This window comes from Bufo bufo, chromosome 1 (genome assembly GCF_905171765.1).
Source record: "Bufo bufo chromosome 1, aBufBuf1.1, whole genome shotgun sequence".
Classification (NCBI taxonomy): Eukaryota; Metazoa; Chordata; class Amphibia; order Anura; family Bufonidae; genus Bufo; species Bufo bufo.
The window spans coordinates 35192709-35209829 of record NC_053389.1 but is presented as its reverse complement, the minus strand read 5'-3'; the positions used below and the strand labels follow the sequence as shown (position 1 = coordinate 35209829).

Below are 17121 nucleotides of genomic sequence, written 5' to 3'. Positions count from 1 at the left end.
ACCCAAAAATGGCACAATTTTAGAAACTAAACCCCTCAAGGTATTCAAAACTGATTTTATTAACTTTGTTAACTATTTAGGTGTTCCACAAGAGTTATTGGCAAATGGAGATGAAATTTCAGAATTTCACTTTTTTGGCAGATTTTCCTTTTTAATCCATTTTTCCCAGTAGCAAAGCAAGGTTTAAAAGCCAAACACAACTCAATATTTATTACCCTGATTCTGTACTTTACAGAAACAACCCATATGTGGTCATAAACTACTGTACGGCCACACGGCAGAGCCCAGAAGAAAAGGAACACCATATGGTTTTTGGAAGGCAGATTTCACTGGAATAATTTTAAGCTGCCATGTCACATTTGAAAACCCGCTGATGCACCCCTAGAGTAGAAACTCCAAAAAAATGCCCCCGTTTTGGAAAGCAGTTTTGTTGGTACTAAGTACATATGATTTTTGGTTGCTCTATATTACACTTTTTTGTGAGGCCAGGTAACAAAATATAGCTGTTTTGGCACAGTTTTTAATTATTGTTATTTACAGTGTTCATCTAACAGGTTAGATCATGTGGTATTTTTATAGAGCAGGATGTTATTGACGTGACAATACCAAATGACTACTTTTTTGGTTGTTTGTTTCAGTTTTACATAATAAAGCATTTTTGAAAATTTAGTGTCTCCATATTCCGAAAGCTATAGTTTTTGGGCGACTGTCTTATGTAGGGGCTAATTTTTTTCAGTATGAGATGACTGTTTGATTTGTACTATTTTAGGGTGCATATGACTTTCTGATCACTTGGTATTACACTTTGTAAGGTGACAAAAATGGCTTTTTTGACACACTTAAAAAAAAAAAAGTACAGTGTCTACCTGAGGGGTTATGTCATGTGATATTTTTATACAGCAGGTTCTTATGGATGCGGCAATACCTAATATGTATACTTTTTTTATTTAAATGTTACACAATAACCAGCATTTTTTAAACAATAAAATCATGTTTTAGTGTCTCCATATTCTAAAATCCATATTTTTTTTTAATTTTTTGGGTGACTGTCTTAGGTAGGGTATAATTTTTTTGCTGGATGAGATTACGGTTTTATTGGCACTATTTTGGGGTGCATGTCTTTTTGATTGCTTTCTGTTACACGTTTTGTGATGTAAGGTGACAAAAATGGCTTTTGACACCGTTTTTATAAAAAAAAAAATTTACAGTGTTCGGCCTCATCCACACGGCCGTTGCTTTGGTCCGCATCCGAGCTGCTGTTTTGGCGGCTCGGATGCGTACCCATTCACTTCAATGGGGCCGCAAAAGATGCTGATAGCACTCTGTGTGCTGTCTGCATCCTTTGCTCCATTCCGTGGCCCCGCAAAAAAAATGTAACATGTCCTATTCTTGTCCGCGCTTTGCGGACAAGAATAGGCGTTTATATTGAAGGCTGTCCGTGCCATTCCGAAAATTGCAGAACGCGCCCTGACACCATCCGTGTTTTGCGGATCCGTGATTTGCGGACCGCAAAACACACCACGGTTGTGTGCATGCGGCCTTCACCTGAGGGGTTAGGTCATGTGATATTTTTATAGAGCAGGTTGTTATAGACATGGCGATACCTAATATGTCTAATTTTACATTTAACACAATAAAAGCATTTTTAAACAAAAAAATCATAATTTAGTGTCTCCATAGTCTGAGAGCTAGAGTTTTTTTTTTTTTTTTTATGCGATTGTCTTCGGTAGGGGCTCATTTTTTGTGGGATGAGGTAATGTATAGAGTGGTACTATTTTTGGGGGAATACATCTTTTTGATCACTTGGTGTTGCACTTTTAGTGATGTACGGTGACAAAAAAAATTGCTTTTTTAGCACAGTTTTTATTTTTTTATTTTTTTACAGTGTTCAGCTGAGGGGTTAGGTCATGTGATATTTTTATAGAGCTGGTAGATTCGGACACGGCGATACCTAATATGTCTACTTTTTTTACAAATAATTTTTCTTTATTTTGTGAAAAGGACGCTTTTTTTTTTTACTTGAAACTTGCCTTCCTCTGGATTAACTTGCAGGATAACAGGCCGAACTGGATGGACAAATGTCTATTTTCGGCCTAATATACTATGTTACTTTTAATTTTAATTTTTTTAACTTTATTTTTATTACTTTTTTTTAACTTTACTATTTGTCCCACTCTGGGACTTCAACATTAAAGGGTCGGATCCCTGTTTCAATGCAGCACGAAACATCTGTATTTTGCTGTATTGAACTGTTAGTGTCTTACACTGTAAGACGCTAACAGTTGCCTAGGAGACCCAACCTAAAGGCTGGGCCCCTTAGGCCTCCGTACATGCCGGGCCCCAAGCCATGAAATGGCAACCATAGAGTCCCCGCCACAATAGCGCGGGGACCCGATGGATGAGGTGAGGGAGAGCAAACCTCCCATATGCCGCGGTCAGCGCTGACCGCGGCATATGAGGGGTTAATCCAGTAGCATCAGCGTTATCACCGATGCTGGTCGATGCAGCAGGGATCCGGCTGTCAGTAACAGCCGGATCTCTGCCGCTGATTGTGGCACCGCACGTGGGGGGAGGAAGGACCGCAGGACGAGAATGCTCTAAGTACTGGGGCACTAAGTACCAGCCCTTTAGGACAAGCGTTCTCGTCCTGGGTCCTTAACGTGTTCGTTTCCCACTCAAATGCATTTGCCTTAGATGTTATCTTGATAGTCTTCCTTTTAAAGTTGGTAGCTCTACAATTGATAGATGTCCCTCATCTGTAAAATCCCTTTAAATTTGCCCATGGTGTAATCATGGGTTTCTTTTGATCTTGTTATTGTTGGGTCTACTTGTAGTCCTAAATTCGGAGCTTTTGTAAATACAATGGGATTTTTTATTTTTTTGGGAGAATTGGCGCCAGACTTCTATCTTCCTTGAGCAAATGCCAATAGATATTTATAATGACTGATATTTTCTTATATTCTACATTGAAAGGTAGTACTATTTTGGATGACTCCTCTATTTTATCACTTATTATATCTTTTGTTTCGAAAAATGACTCTGTCAAGTTTTTTTACTCTGTTTAGTGAATCATCCAATAGTTGTATAGGATATTGTTTTCCAAGATACTGGACTTTCATAAATTTTGCTTCCAGTTTGAATTGATCTTCCCATGTGCAATTTCTTTTGAGGTGACGGAACTGGCTAAAGGGTACATTTAGCAGCCAACGCAGTAAATGGCAGCTGGTATTCAATATGAAGCTATGTTTTGCTACCGACTTTTGATGGGTACTGCATATCAATTTCGATTCTCTGACCTCTATACTGAGATCAAGGAATTGTATTGATTGTGCGCTTACATTTGATGTAAATCTTAGATTTAACTGGTTATTATTCAAATACTTTATAAATTTCATTAATTCCTCATATGAATATTTCCAAATTAAAATCATATCATCTATATACCTTCGCCAGAGCCATTGTATCCAACAAAAAATTCATACCAAATTACAAAACGTATGGAAAGTGCAATATAAAGTAGCAATAAGATCGCTATGCACTAATACAAACATACTGTGGAGAATTGGAGGACTATGTTACTTTTATAAATACTGCTGCACACAAATACAGGTTCCAGCAAATTGCGTGAGCTCCGCAATAGGAACCTGAAGAGGGACTGAGACCACAATTGGTTGCAACATATAACATAAAGCAATATATAGTATATACTAATTTTTTAAATGTCATTTCTGTTACTTTCCATTGTGTGGAATTGTTATGTGCTAAACTCTGGTGAGCTCCTCATAACAATAGTATTTTTTATATATTGGCTAGCCTCAAACTGCTTTCCAGTGGGTGATAAGAATTTAGGAAGGACTTTTACTCATCATTTGAAAGGCAATAGAAGAAAATAATGGATAAGAATCTGCAATGGGAGCCTGATCCTGCTTTCTACTCTAAGAGTTGGTAGAACCAATCTCTGGATCCTTCGTATTGAAGTGCATGTAGAGGTATGAACCAGCCCCAAAGTGAGGCCCCTCTGTGATGTTAGTACATACCTATCATATTGGTGAAATAATATAATATCTTTTCTTCCAGATAAGAGTAGAAGCTTTGGTACATACCTGGATGATGCACTGTGTATTGTCTTCTGGTGATGCAATGATACTACTGGTGCGCTATTATATATACATTGAGGGTATGGGTGTGTTCATGGTGTGTGATCGGTGACCTAGTTTTGGTTTATAATGTGTCATTGATGTCATTATGTAATATGTAATTATTTTACCAGGAATACATGAACATTATGATCTGAAGAGCTGGTACAACTTTATGTAAATCACTAGTGTTGAGTGAAGCGAAGCATCAGAAGCAGAATTCGGTCCAAAGTTTAGGAAAACTTTGATTTTAAATTAATCCAAATTTCCTCCGGCTTTGTGGTAACGAATCATATTTTCCTAAATGGCGGCTGCACATGTTAGAAAGTGAAAGTAAGTGTAGAGGAGAGAAGTCTCATAACGCAAGATCACAAATAATGCCGTGCGGCCAGCCAATCCTCAGGTTGCCATCCTCTTGTGATGTCACAGCTAGGCAGAGCCCTATCGCTGCGACCTTGACCGCAGGGGCAATGTGTGAGTGTGGTGGTCTGATGGGTGTAGTAGTTGGTACTCACGTTTCTGCAGCTCCCTGGGCCGGCGTGCAGTGATGAGAAGGAATTACTTCGGAGCTTATTCTGGTGTTAAGGAATCTCCTGCCAGATGTTGGTTGAGGTGCCCTTGATGGTACAGGGTTTAAGGTGCAGGGAATGCAGGGTCAGAGATTTCATTAATGCACATTTAACTCTGTATTCACAATTATTGAATAATGTGTCACTGAATTTTAATATACATTAATCACGTTTATTATTGTGGTATGAATTACACTGGATTTTGGGTATGAAAAAATGATTGAATTTTGTTTTAATTTTAATCATGCATACGTAATTATGTTATTGTACCATTGGACTAATAATTAACTATTAACAGATATTTATATTAGTTTATTACAGCACGTTTAGCACTTTATAAGTAAATAATGCACTTTATAAGGAGAAAACCGCTTTCATAGAGATAAAAATGTTTATAACTCGTTATCTAATTGTTTTTGAGGATACTATATATAGTTTTAATTATTGTCCTTCTTTTAAAAGTTATTTCCCTCAGTATTAATAATATGGCTATGTGCGTATGGGGAGTCTGCCTGCCACGGTGCTTCTGCCAGTCTCCAAGGAGATGAGACACAGACAACGTCAACCTACACATGTAACAGAAGCCTTCTGTTTGTCTGTTGGAATATTGGGAATTTTGGGGTACTTTTTAATGCGTTTTAAAAATAAAATGTGGTTTACTGTCTGGAGATGATTGGGTTACCTACAGTGTCTGACTTAATTATTTCCCAGTCATGGGGGAGACATTGTACGTCCTGTATGGGAGTCTTTATACACAATGTGGTTTTACTGTCTGGAGATGATTAGGTTACCTACAGTGTCTAACCTGATTATCTCCCAGGCAGAGGAGAGACATTGTGTGGGACTGTCCCGGATTGTGTGACTATTTCCATTGGTCTCTGTGTTTGTCACACAGTTCTCCATCAGGTCCCCAGGGGAGGTCCCCTTCCACAAAGACTGGTAAATAAGGCCAAGGGTGGCACCAATAAATGTTGATCTTTTTACCCACAACTCGCAGCCTTGTCTCGTGTTGTAGGGAACAGCTATATCACTACTACCTCTTGAAAGAGCTGCACAGCTACTGGAAATCGCAACTTGGCTTGGAAGTCTCTGGAGCAGCTCTACAGTGCCACGCTGACCAGGGGAGAAGGACGTCGCCAACGGTAGATACCGTTACATTTGGTGGCAGCGGTGGTGTAACGGTCACGTCCACACACACACACAGGGGGATGGGTAGTGACCACTGCGCTCCACCATCACCCCTGGCCCTGCCTACTTGCCTCACGAGTCCTGATGACAGGGGACAACTGGACGGCAATCCCTAACTTAGGATATGTGCAGGGAAGACAGACAAGACAAAATACGGAACATGAACGGACCGGGTCAGAACCAAGAGAGCTACGCAGTACAACGGATTAAGCAAAGAATGGTCAGGAGAAGCCGGGGTCAAATACCAGGAGAGTAGCGAAGTACAAGAGGAGTCCTAAGAGAGTAGTCAGGTGGGAGCCGAGGTCACAATACCAGGATGGATGCGCAGTACAGGAGGAGCAGGCAGAGGATCGTCAGGGAACAGGATCAGGTAAGTATTCAGTAGTCCAACAAATAGCCAGGAACCTAGAAATTAACAGGCAACCTGTGGCCAGCAGGCTGCCTGTATTTATAGTGCGGAGTGAGGGTCAAGTGATGTGGCCAGCGTCACATGACCGACAGGCCAACCAGTCGAGCACCGAGTGATCAGCTCGGCGCTCAAGGCAGACTAGGAGCAGGGAGCCACCCAGCCAGCAAAGCCGCCCTGGGAATGAGGTCAAGCACAAATCCTCATTCCCAAAGCTAAGCAACAGGTCTGCGGGCAATGGGGGACCGAGTGCACCTTCTGAACCCCGTGACAGTACCCCCCCTTTTACGAGGGGCCACCGGACCCAAGACTTCAGGCGATGGCTTTTCTAAATGAAATTTGAACCTCCCTAGCAGGTACCCAAGATCTCTCTTCAGGTCCATACCCCTTCCAGTGAATCAGGTACTGCAAGGCATTACGCACCTTCCTGACATCCACTATTTTAGACACCACATACTCGACAGCATCATTAACAAGAACCGGCGGAGGCGAGGCTTTTGATGGTACTACCGGTTCAAAATATTTTTTAAGCAGAGATTTATGGAACACATTATGAATGTGGTATGACTCGGGGAGCAAATTTTTTAGAAGTTACCTTGAGAGATAGATTCTTGGAGGACAACCATACTTTATCCCCAACCTGAAAGTTCACCCCCCTTGAACGTCTCCTATCGGCCTGGAGTTTTTGAGAACTTTGAGTCTTTTCTAGGTTCGATTGAACCCGGCCCCAAACTGTGCACAGTTCGGAGGAGAGTTTATCCGCTTCAGGGTTAGAGGAGGAGACGGACGACCCAGAATGAAAACGGGGATGAAAACCATGGTTACAAAAGAAAGGGGAGACCCCAGCAGAAGAATTGACACGGTTATTCAAAGCAAATTCAGCCAATGGAAGGAATTTGACCCATAATTGCTGGTCATCAGCAACATACAACCTCAAGAATTGTTCCACAGACTGATTAAGGCGTTCAGTCTGCCCATTACTCTCAGGATGGTAGGCAGAAGAAAAAGACAATGAAATTTTACATCTTTGACAGAAGGCCCTCCAGAATTTGGACACAAACTGCACACCCCTGTCAGAAACAATGATTTCCGGGATGCCATGTAAACGAACAATCTCTCTCACAAAAATAGACGCCAGGGTTTTAGCATTCGGAAGTTTAGACAGGGGAATGAAATGAACCATCTTGCTAAATCTATCGACCACTACCCAAACCACAGTCTTACCCTCCGCCAGCGGTAGGTCAGTTATAAAGTCCATTGAGATATGGGACCAGGGTCTACTGGGAATGGGTAGGGGTCGTAGGTTACCAGCAGGGCGAGTCCTAGGTGTCTTAGACCTGGCACAAACCTCACAGGCTGACACGTAGGACTTGACATCCCTGGTCAGAGTGGGCCACCAATAGGATCTAGAAACCAGATCCTTAGTGCCCTCAACACCCGGATGTCCACAAAAGGCAGAATCGTGACACTCCCCCAACAACTGGAGACGAAATTGTACGGGAACAAACAACTTATCTGTTGGGGTGGATGCCGGTGCCAGATGTTGTTCAGCCTTAATGCGAGCCGAGATATCCTGGGTTAGAGCTGCTAAGAAGATGTTTGCTGGTAGGATGGATTCAGGCGGCGTCTCAGTGGTTTGAAAGGCATGGAAGCTCCGGGATAATGCGTCTACTTTCACATTTTTACTTCCCGGCCTGAACGTAATGGAGAAATCAAAACGGGTAAAAGACAGAGCCCATCGGGTTTATCGGGGATTCAACCTCTTAGCCGACTCGAGAAACATTAGGTTTTTATGATCAGTGACAACAGTTACTCGATGCCTTGCCCCCTCCAAAAAATGCCTCCACTCCTCAAATGCCTATTTAATAGCCAGCAGCTCCCTATTCCCAATGTCGTAGTTTCTCTCCGTAGGAGAGAATTTCCTGGAGAAGAAGGCACACGGTCTCAGGTTAGTGAGGCTAGCAGGACCCTGTGAAAGAACTGCTCCTGCGCCGTCCTCGGACGCATCTACCTCCACAATAAAGGGTCTCTCCTGATCAGGCTGGATCAGAATGGGAGCGCTAGTAAATGCCTTTTTTAATCTTTCAAATGAAGAAATGGCCTTGGTAGACCAATTCTCCAAATCCGCCGCTTTCTTAGTAAGGTCGGTCAATGGCTTAGCAATTACAGAAAAATTCATGATAAATTTACGATAGTAATTAGCGAAACCCAAAAACTGTTGTAAAGCCTTTAAGGATGAAGGCCTTACCCATTCCTTAATTGCTAAAACCTTACCAGGATCCATCTTAAAGGCGTGAGGAGTCAAAATATGCCCTAGAAACAGTATCTCCTGTACACCAAAGACACATTTCTCTTGCTTAGCGGATAGCTGGTTCTCCCTCAACTCCTCTAATACTTGTTTGACATGAGACACATGAGATTCGAAATCAGGAGAGAATATCAAAATGTCGTCAAGATAGACAATAATAAATTTACCTAAAAACTTTCTAAGAATATCGTTCATTAAGTTTTGGAACACAGCTGGGGCATTGCTGAGTCCAAAAGGCATCACCTGATATTCAAAGTGTCCTATCGGAGTATTGAACGCTGTCTTCCATTCGTCTCCCTCCTTGATTCGGATTAGATTGTATGCTCCTTTCAGGTCAATCTTGGAAAACCAGGTTGCCCCCAGAACCTGGTTAAATAAATCCGGAATCAATGGGAGAGAGTATCTATTTTGGACAGTGATCTTATTTAGTCTCCGGTAATCAATACAAGGCCTAAGACCACCATCCCTCTTTTTAACAAAGAAAAACCCTGCTCCCATAGGAGAGACTGAAGGTCTAATATGCCCATTAGCAAGGCTCTCCTTAATATAATCTTCCATAGCCTTGCGTTCGGGCCCTGAAAGATTATAAATTCGCCCTTTAGGAAATTCGGCACCCTCTATTAGCTCTATGGCGCAATCATACGGTCTATGGGGCGGTAGAACCTCTGGAATAGGGGATGAGAATACATCAGAATATTCTTTAATAACAGAAGGTAATGTATTAGACCTTACTGAAACCCCAGCCTGGACCACGGACAAGCATGAGTCACACTTAGGTCCCCATTTCACCAACTCTCCTTTGAACCAATCAATTGTGGGGTTATGTAAACGGAGCCAAGGCAACCCTAGTACCACCTCAACCGGTAGGTTCTCCAAGACAAAAAGAGAACATCTCTTGGAGTGGCACACACCCACGGTCAGAGAAATTTCAGAGGTACATGACCTCACCGTACCACCAATCAGGGGAGTAACATCAATAGCCATGACATGGATAGGTGTAGGTAAAGCAAACATTGGAATACCCAATTTACTAGCAAATTCTAAGTCAATAAAGCTGGCCGCTGAACCGGAATCAATAAAGGCCTTACCCGGCCACTTATTAACCCCCAGAGAAATTGTTATGGGTACCAAAAGCTTATATTTAGAAAAATCAGGGTGTACCTGGTCTTTAGGTTGTCTTGCCTTAGGAGACTTGTCAGAGAGGACCCTCTTAGGACACTTGTTGATCCAATGGCCAGGATCTCCACAGTAGAAGCACTCTCCGCGTCTGAGACGAAGATTACCCCTGGTCATGCCAACCTGCATGAGATCCTCGGTGGAGACCTCAGTGTTGTCCCTGGAAAAGGCCTCTGGCTGGACCACCATCTGAGAACAGAACTGTCGTTCCTGTCGTCTCTCTCTAACTCGTCGGTCAAGTCGGACAACTAGGGTCATCATCTCCTCTAAGATCTCTGGAACTTGATAACTGACTAATAGATATTTTAAAATATCAGACAGACCAGACCTAAACTGACTCTTCAGGGCTGGTTTATTCCATCCAGAGGGGACACACCACCGTCTGAATTGGGTGCAATACTCCTCCGCAGGGAGATGGCCCTGAACCAGTGCCCTAAGAGCCGTCTCGGCTACCAGGGCCCTGTCTGGTTTGTCATAGAGGGTACCCAGGGCCTGAAAAAAACCCTCCACGGAAGTCAGACAACTGGCCCCAGGAGGTAACGAGAATGCCCAGTCCTGGGGATCACCCTGTAGTAGAGAAATAATAATCCCCACGCGTTGGCTCTCGGGACCGGAGGACACGGGGCGCAAACGGAAGTAGAGTTTGCAACTCTCCTTAAAGGAGAAAAACCTCCTCCGGTCTCCAGAAAAGGGTTCTGGGAGCTTGATCCGGGGTTCAACATGTGGACTGGGGGGCAGAGGAGTGGAATAACCTTGCCCTAACTCAAAAGAACGGAGTTTCCCTCCTAGCTCCTGCACCATCTGTGTCAAGTTAGAGACATGGTCAGTCAGGGTAATAAGAGGATTCATGATACAGTGGTTGTTGGGCCTGTTAATCTGTAACGGTCACGTCCACACAGGGGGATGGGTAGTGACCACTGCGCTCCACCCTCACCCCTGGCCCTGCCTACTTGCCTCACAAGTCCTGATGACAGGGGACAACTGGACGGAAATCCCTAACTTAGGATATGTGCAGGGAAGACAGACAAGACAAAATACGGAACATGAACGGACCGGGTCAGAACCAAGAGAGCTACGCAGTACAACGGATTAAGCAAAGAATGGTCAGGAGAAGCCGGGGTCAAATACCAGGAGAGTAGCGAAGTACAAGAGGAGTCCTAAGAGAGTAGTCAGGTGGGAGCCGAGGTCACAATACCAGGATGGATGCGCAGTACAGGAGGAGCAGGCAGAGGATCGTCAGGGAACAGGATCAGGTAAGTATTCAGTAGTCCAACAAATAGCCAGGAACCTAGAAATTAACAGGCAACCTGTGGCCAGCAGGCTGCCTGTATTTATAGTGGGGAGTGAGGGTCATGTGACGTGGCCAGCGTCACATGACCGACAGGCCAACCAGTCGAGCACCAAGTGATCAGCTCGGCGCTCAAGGCAGACTAGGAGCAGGGAGCCACCCAGCCAGCAAAGCCGCCCTGGGAATGAGGTCAAGCACAAATCCTCATTCCCAAAGCTAAGCAACAGGTCTGCGGGCAATGGGGGACCGAGTGCACCTTCGGAACCCCGTGACAGGTGGGATGGTTTTTCTACCCCAGGAAGCGTGAAGGTCGAATGGAAACCCGATATGAGCAGCTAAAAAGGACGACCTTCAAGTATCTACTGGAAAGCTGTGGAGGGAGTGCCAGCAACCGACCTAAGAGTGAGCTGATTGCGGAGTTACAGCAGCTGATTGCAGAGTTACAGCAGCTGGATCGGAATTCTGCCATGGCTGAAACCCCCTATCCCCATCTGGAGACAAAACGGCTCGCATAGTGAGGGAGCGGTTGGCGATCTATGGGCCAAACCCCTCTGAGGAACGGATTGCACAGATTTTTGCCCAGGTAGCAGTGGAAGCTGATGTGGAGGATGATGAGGTCCTCGACCCCACATGGAATCAAGGTCATACGAGTGACCTATGTAGTTCGGAGGAAGAGGCGGTGGTCGCACAGAGCCACCAGCACAGCAGAAGAGGGTGCAGGGTGCAAAAGCGGAGCGGCCGTCCTCTAGACAGTACGCCTGCCACCGCCCACCGCAGCAAGGGACCGAGCACACCAAAGCCAGCTTCAAGGAGTTCCCTGGCGTGGCAGTTCTTCAGACAATGTGCTGACGACAAGACACGAGTGGTTTGCATGCTCTGCAATCAGAGCCTGAAGCGAGGCATAAACGTTTTCAACCTGAGCACAACCTGCATGACCAGGCATTTAAGTGCTAAGCACGAGCTGCAGGGGAGTAGACACCTCAAAAACCAAGAAAGTTCTCTCGCTCCTGGGTCTCCAAGCAGCTCCACAATGTCCCACGGAAGCTCTCCATCTCCCAAACACTGGAGAGGAAGAGAAAGTACCCCCCTACCCAAAAGCGATCCCTAGCCCTGAATGCCAGCATTTCTAAATTGCTGGCCTTTGAAATGCTGTCATTCCGTCTGGTGGAGACAGATAGTTTTAAAGGCCTTATGGCGGTGGCTGTCCCACAGTACGTCGTGCCCAGCCGCCACTAATTTTCCAGGCGAGCCATCCCTTCCCTGCACAACCAAGTAGGATACAAAATCAGGTGTGCACTGCGCAACGCCATCTGTGGCAAGGTGCACCTCACTAAGGATACGTGGACCAGTAAGCACGGTCAGGGACGTTATTTCTTCATAATAGCACACTGGGTAAATGCAGTGGCGGCTGGGCCTGAGGCGGATAGCAGTTTGGCGCATGTCCTTCCAACACCGAGGATTGCAGGGTGCTTCAGATTGCGTCCTGTTGCTTCCTCCTCCTACTCTGCTTCCTCATCCTCTACCAGCTCCTCATCCGGTCAGCGTATCACCTTCACCACCAACTTCAGCACAGCCAGGGGTAAACGACAGCAGGCAGTTTTAAAACGTATCTGTTTGGGGGACAAACCGCGCAGGAGCTATGGACTGGCCTTGAACAACAGACCGATGAGTGGTTTGTGCCAGTCATCCTCAAGTCCGGCCTGGTGGTGTGCAATTATGGGCGAAATCTCATAGCAGCTCGGGACTAGCCGTTTTGACGCACATCCCTTGCCTGTCGCATGTGCTGAATTTGGTGGTGCAGAGTTTCCTTAAAAATTACCGAATATGTCAGAGCTGCTGCATAAAGTGCGGGTCGTCTGTGCGAGCTTTCGGCATTCTCACCCTGCTGCTGCTCGCCTGTCAGCGCTGCAGCGTAACTTCGGCTCACCGCCTCATATGCAATGTGCCCACAAGGTAGAACACCACCTTGCACATGCTGGCCAGACTGTGCGAGCAGCAGCAGGCGATAGTGGAGTTTCAGCTGCAGCCCGCATGTATGCGCTGTTTCGAGTACTTTACCAACATGGCCAGTGCCGATAATGCCATTCTCAGCGTTACTATTCCACTTCTATGCCTCCTTGAAAAAACGCTGCTGGCGATGATGGAAGAGGATGTGGCACAGAAGGAGGAGGAGGAAGAGGGATCATTTCGTAGGGTTTCAGGACAGTCATTCCCAAGTGGCTCCGAGGGTGGGTTCCTGCACCCACAAACGCCAGGTACACTATTGTCTAGCCAGGGCACAGTTCTGGAGGATGACGAGGTGGAGGATGAGGAGGAGGAGATGGAGGAGGAGGAACCATGTTCACAGCAGGGTGGCACCCAGACCAGCTCATGGCCATCACTGGTGCATGGCTGGGGGGATACAGAGGACACAGATGATACACCTTCCACAGAGGACAGCTTTTCGTTGCCTCTGGGCAACCTGGCACACATGAGTGATTACATGCTGCAGTGTCTCCGCAATGACCGCCGAGTTGCCCACATTCTAACTTGTGCTGATTACTGGGTGGCCACTCTGCTGGATCCCCATTACAAGGACAACGTTCCATCCTTAATTCCCTCACTAGAGCATTATCAGAAGATGCGCAAGTACAAGCGCATGCTCGTAGTCGCGCTGCTGGTGACATTCCGACCTGACAGCGGGGGCACAGTGGAAGCACAAGGCGACGGCAGAGGAAGTGGTAACCAACGCAGCTGGGGCACCGCCAGCACCTCAGAAGGCAGGGTTAGCATGGCCGAAATGTGGAAAAGCTTTGTCAGCACGCCACAACAACCAGCACCACCAGCTGATATGGAACGTCTTAGCAGGACGCAGCATTTCACCAACATGGTGGAGCAGAATGCGTTCACACGCCTACACGTACTGAATGACGGGTATGCTCCCTTCAACTTCTGGGGCTCCCAATTGGGCACATGGCCTGAGCTTGCTCTTTACGCCTTGGAGATGCTGGCCTGCCCTGCAGCCAGTGTATTATCTAAACGTGTGTTTAGCACGGCAGGGGGTGTCATCACATACAAGCATGTGTGGGTGTGATGTACCACTGCTATACCTATTAGACCGGTAAAAAAAAAAAAAATTGTCAGTTACATTTTCTGGTGAAATTCACCTATTTTTGGGTGTGATGTACCACTGCTATACCTAGTACAGGCATCTTCAAACTGCGGCCCTCCAGCTGTTGCAAAACTACAACTCCCAGCATGCCCAAACAGCCTACAGGTATCAGCCTACAGCAGGGCATTGTGGGAGTTGTAGTTTTACAACAGCTGGAGGGCCGCAGTTTGAGGATGCCTGACCGGTAAAAGAAAAAAATTTTTTAGCTGAAATTCACAAATTTTTGGGTGTAATATACCCCTCCTCTACCTAGTTGACAGCTTAAGAAATTTCAATAATTTTTCTTTTACCTTTTTGGGGTGACAATAAACAATTTTTTTCTGTCATAGACCCCTGCTCTACCAAGTTTACAGGTTAATAAATGACTGTAATTTTTCTGTTACATTCTTGGGTTGACATTTTACTATTCTGGACGTGAATAAACCCCTGCTCTGCATAGTTGACAGGGAATAAAATTTACTAAATTCTTCATTAATTAATGCACGCCACCTCCTTTCATTCAATGTTTAAACTTTAACAAGTTGTACCACATTTGCGCTTCAATAATTTGTCCCACAATTGCGCTTTACTAATTTGTCCCACATTTGCGCTTCAATAATTTGTCCCACATTTCCGCTCAATCAAAAAAATTATTATCCATTTATCTCCCTTGGATGTGGTCTATCTTTCTCACGCTCCCTCGCCAGTGTGGAACCCTGATTCGCCGATAACCGTGATCAACATGGTAGGCTCAGAAAAGAACATCGAAAGTTGATAGAGAAGATATGCAAATGGGTGGTGGACATCACAGGGACGTGCGATCAGGCAGAAGTTATCTAGAGTCAACAAAGCCGCAGCAGGGCCTTTCCTGGTTAACGTTTCCAAATCTAAAATACCACAGTGACATTCATTATACGTTTTTATTAATCATTCCAATAACAGGGCATGTTAAGAGTCCTGTATTGTTATTTATTGTCACTACCTCCCCGAGTCGGGGGTGGGTAATTGCCACGCCTCCCCTAATTTCCTCAAAATTCTTCAGTTTTAATAGCTTCTCCCACATTTACGCTTCATCATATTGCAGCCATTGACCTCCCTTGGATGAGGTCTCCCTTTCTCACGCTCCCTCTCCGGGGTGGAACCCTATTCGCTGATAACCGTGATCACCATGGTTGATAGAGCAGATATCCAATTGGACCAAGAACATCACGGGGACGCGCGGCATGGTGGGGCAGTATGTTTGCACACTCCTACACGAACTGACTGATGGTTCTGCCCCAAGCAACTTCTGGGTCTCCAAATTGGGCACATGGCCTGAGCTTGCCCTTTACCCCTTGGAGGTGCTGGCCTGCCCTGCAGCCGGTGTATTGTCTGAACGTGTGTTTAGCACAACTGGAGGGGGTTATCACAGGTTATATTTCGCAATGTTTTGGGGTGTACCCTAATTTAAAAAAATAAAAATAAATTTAAAACCAAAAAACTGTGTAGGCTACCTCCTCCTCCTCCACCGCCGCTTCCACCTACACTGCCACATCCACCGCCTCCTCAACCTCCTACTCCATATGGACCTCGTCCTCCTAGATCACGATTATTATTTTTTATTTATGAGTATTTTATGTTATTTTAAGTCATTTCCCTATCCACATTTGTTTGCAGAGCACTTGCCATGCTCTTAACCACATTTTACTGCCATTTGCAGCCCTCTAGCCCTTTCCATGACATTTTTACAGCCATTTTAGTGCTCAAAAGTTCGGGGCCCCATTGACTTCAATGGTGTTCGGGTTCGGGGTCAAGCTCGGGTCCCGAACTCGAACTTTTTTCTGAAGTTCGGCTGAACCCTTCGAACCCGAACATCCAGGTGTCCGCTCAACTCTACTTAATAGCCGTTATGTGGTGAAGTGAGAAAATTACAGCCCTTTTTGCCGTGTATTATTGACACAAAAAATATATATTTGCCGTTCAGCGGTGCAGTTATATGTTCAGTGATGTCAACACAAACTTACTGCTGACACTCTCTCCACTCTGTCAGGGGAGGAGGGTGGTTGCTCTACTTGTATAATCGTTTAATAGAACAGGTTCTGTAGACATCTATGTGGAATCAGCTGACGACGGGGTAAAAGGAGTGTACTTCTTCTTGGCGCTAACTTCGACCTGTAAGGCTGAGTTCACACTTGAGTTATTTGGTCAGTTTTGGCCCCGTGACTGCCCAAATAAGAGAAGTGTGCAGTGATTCTAAGAGCAACGCCTGTCATCTGCATGTCATACTGACTCACAGTATTGTTTCACTACCACAGCAGACTCCCTATGCGTGTTACTGCAAGGCACAGTGTTCTGCACCACTATACAGGCTCTCTGCAGCCAGGAAATAGCAGTTTTTTAACGCGATTCGCCGCAAATAAATTCGGCGAACTTGCCGAATCGAATTTTTGAAAAATTCCCTCTTCTCTACCAGTTACTTTAAGAGAAGCTACTCTATTGTTGTGTTGTTCTACAAAGTGCTTGGACGTTCCAGACATATTGCGATTTTTATTCTTGTTGGTAATGTCATTTAAATGTTCAAGGAAACAAACTTTCAGTCTCCTAGTAGTGCTGCCTATCTAGACTATATTGCATTGTGTGCATGTAATCATGCAAATGACACCTTCCAAGTTACAATTTATGTAATTTTTTATTTTATATTTGTTTCTTTTAGAGTGTGTAAGAATTCCTTGGTTGAATGAACGTAGGTGCAAGTTTTACATGGGTGATACCCACAAGGACAAAAACCTGAGTGGTAAAGCCTTGTTATTTTAGTGATATTAGTTTTTAAATCACTGGGTGCAGTTTTCTGACCTATTGTTGGGGCTTTCCTATATGACACTCTTTAACCCTCAGATAGAATCTGATGTAATTTTTCATCCTCATGTAATATTGATATGTA

General features: G+C 45.0%; 1 protein-coding gene and 1 long non-coding RNA gene across 3 annotated transcripts in view; both read right to left on the bottom strand.

The window, feature by feature from the left end:
• Nucleotides 1-4163, bottom strand: part of LOC120993249 (cysteine-rich venom protein 6-like) — a 36488-nt gene extending 32325 nt beyond the window's left edge. Inside the window, exon 1 of one of the 2 annotated variants that reach the window (XM_040421801.1) lies at nt 4104-4163. The gene's annotated coding sequence lies outside the window, so the exon portion shown is untranslated. Of the gene's footprint in view, nt 1-4037 lie in introns of both variants that reach the window. The other variant, XM_040421807.1, reaches the window with a different exon arrangement.
• Nucleotides 4164-4650: 487 nt separating this feature from the next.
• The window catches only part of LOC120986813, a 37675-nt gene continuing 25204 nt past the window's right edge, over nt 4651-17121 (bottom strand). Inside the window, exon 3 of the long non-coding RNA XR_005775802.1 lies at nt 4651-4753. This is a non-coding gene — a long non-coding RNA (uncharacterized LOC120986813). The remainder of the gene's footprint in view (nt 4754-17121) is intronic.